This window comes from Physeter macrocephalus, chromosome 7, assembly GCF_002837175.3.
Source record: "Physeter macrocephalus isolate SW-GA chromosome 7, ASM283717v5, whole genome shotgun sequence".
Taxonomy (NCBI): domain Eukaryota; kingdom Metazoa; phylum Chordata; class Mammalia; order Artiodactyla; family Physeteridae; genus Physeter; species Physeter macrocephalus.
Genome location: NC_041220.1, coordinates 77,735,880 through 77,738,718, shown reverse-complemented (window position 1 = coordinate 77,738,718; position 2,839 = coordinate 77,735,880). Strand labels below are relative to the sequence as shown.

The 2,839-nt window shown below is 39.7% G+C and overlaps 1 protein-coding gene across 17 annotated transcripts in view; it reads left to right on the top strand.

Annotated features, from left to right (window-relative positions):
• Positions 1-2,839, top strand: part of LIMCH1 (LIM and calponin homology domains 1) — a 365,434-nt gene that overhangs the window by 171,971 nt on the left and 190,624 nt on the right. The gene's annotated exons all lie outside the window — the stretch shown is intronic.

Sequence of the window (2,839 nt, the reverse complement as noted above, 5' to 3'; positions counted from 1 at the left end):
CTGCGCCACCAGGGAAGCCCCAAAAAAGATTCTTAATTTATGAATTGTTTTGTAGGGTATTTGTTATTTTTCTTTTACTTTGGATAATTAGAAAGAAAGTTCAGGGACCTGATATAATGGTATTTTATTTCATTAGAAAAATCTAAACGTATTAGAGAAAGATGTTGATCTAGAGTGCTGTGAATTGAATTAGTATAAATAAATACTTATACACAAATGTAGAGAACCATTTATAGAGAACTTATTATGCACCAGGCTCTGTGCTAGCATCTCACATATTTTGTCACATTTAAGCCTCACTGACACCTATGCAATTGCTACCATTGTTTCTCTATGACAGTTGAGGAAACTGGTGTTAATGGACTTGCCCAAAGTAACTCCCCCGATGAGTGACTAAGCTGGACTTTGGATTCAGTCAGCTGGACTTCAGAGCCAGTGCTGTCACTCCCCTCTCCCAGCTCCTCATCAGTTTGTCCACAGATATTAAGAAGGACATAGGTCCACACCTGTTGATAAGGCATGCTCTCCAGGGTAAATTATTTAATCTCCATTGTGCATTGCTAAGTGGAAAAATAAGGTGTAGGACAGTGCATATTATATGCTACACCTGTCTTTTTTAAAAAAAATTACAAATATCTTTACACATTTTCTTTGGAAGTCTTTAAGGTTACCTTCAGGGAATAGTCTAGGGCCCCGTGGGATCCTGGTGACAGTGAAACTTAAGTTTTACTGGATATCCTTTTGGTTCCTTTTGAATTGTCAACACTGTTGTTGGTTGGCAACCTCAGGGTTTCCCAGCGTGAAAGTCAAATCTGGTCCCCAGACACGGAAGGCAAGGAGAGCCCGAAGAAAGAGGCAGATAGCTCCAGATTTGTAGGTGGCAGGGTTAATAAGCAAGAGAACTTACATATGATGCTTGTCTTGGGCGGCTGAAAGATGAGGAGAATCTTGCCAGAATCTTAAAAGTTTATACAGATGCTTTAACTGGGTTCAGTAGATATTCAGTCCAGATGGTCTCAACAGCACACTACTATCTCAAGGCTGAATGCTTGACGATGGCTCCCACTGTGGGACTAGTGGGCAGTACGTACATTCCTAGGACAGGGGAGAGGGTGAGGTGCCTCCGACTGCCTGGGGCCAGCTTGGGGTAACCGGCAGTCATATCCACGCAAGGACCTTTTTCAACAATTGTGCACAAATACTATTTAAAACGACGCTGTTAACAACTAATGAGAAAAGTAATGTATGTTAAGAATTTTGTACATTTAAAATCTGCTTTGGAGACATCACATCTATCTGTTTATTCTGAATCACGTGCTATGGGATGTTAACCGTGCCAGAGAATGTGTTGATTCAGGGATCTCGGGAGCTGGGCCTGACTGTACCACTAATCAGCTCATCATCGTCAGGCTTCAGTTTTCTAAACTGTAAAATGAGAAGAGTGAACAAGTTGCTTTCTAACTTGAAAAACCAATAACTCCAAAATAAGCTATAAAAAAGCACTTTCTGAGAAGATTATAAATTCATGGTTAAAATTCAGTGCATTCATGAAAGGAGCACCATCTTGGCTCTCAATGGGCCAAAAGGCACTACTTTTTTGTGTCTACACTGGGTGTTACTTCTTGGTGGCAGCATTTGGAATTGCAGTGAAAGAGACCAAGAACAGGCAATTCTTAGTGCAAAACCAGAAATATCCTGTCTGTTGTAACTATTTACATGTAGTGACATTTCTCAATATATCAATACATAGAGGTGCCAAAGTAAAATACAGGCTGAATTCAAGACTAGTTATTCAACTATTTCAAAGAATCTTTTGTTACTGGTTTGAAGAAACCTATCAAGCATAGGTTCTTCAGAATTTACTATAACCTTAGATTGCATGAATGGTAACAGAGTTTGGCAAACTTTTTGGTGAAGGGCCAAACAGTAAAAATTGTTTGCTTTTTGGGCTATAGGTTCTCTGTTGTAACGACTCAGCTCTGCTGTCATAGCACAAAAGCAGCAGTAAATAGTATGTAAATGAATGGGCAGGGCTGTGTTCCAGTAAAACTTGTTTACAGAAACAGGCATTGGGCCAAATTTGGTCCATGGCTCATAGTTTGCTGACCCCTGAATTATACTAAACCCTTGCCTAAGTTTCTCTTGCCATGTGTCCTGAGATAAATTACCTGATCTTCTCTCCTCTAATTCCCTAATATAAGAATAAATGCTTTCCATTCGAAAACCCTGTACCTTCAATAATTCCTTTATGAATAACCTAGTTGGCAAATGCTACAATTCTACCACATCACCCTGATGCCAACCCTATTTTTGTTTTACAAGTTGCCTTCCTTATTTCTTTTCACTCTGAACTGATATTTCCTGAAGACAAACAGTTATGGTTGTTTCTCTTGCATTCCTTTGCTTGTATTACCATTTTTACGTGATTTCAACCTTTACCTCGAAAACGTTTTGCTCACATATCTTTTATACCTAGGAAATTGTGGTCAGCCTTGTTTAAAATCTTCAGGATATGACTGGTTAACCTCCTGCTAAACATATTCTTTCCTTTCTTAAGTGAAGCTCACCACATTTAACAAGCCACTCTCCTCAAAGAGCAAGAGGGTCTGGAAGTAGAATTAGTCTTGGCAAATCATTTGCAAAGATAGATGTTGGTCTCTGAACTTAGTGCATCCCTGGAGAGACCCCTGCCTTAGCCAGGAGAATTGGGAACGAGCCTTGCTGTGTAGTAATACCCGGCTTCAAAACTAGACGCTTCTCTCCCAGCCTCAGTCCAGCTCACATTTTTGTCCTTTTATTTCTTTTTTTTTTTTTTTTTTTTGGTACGCGGGCCTCTCAC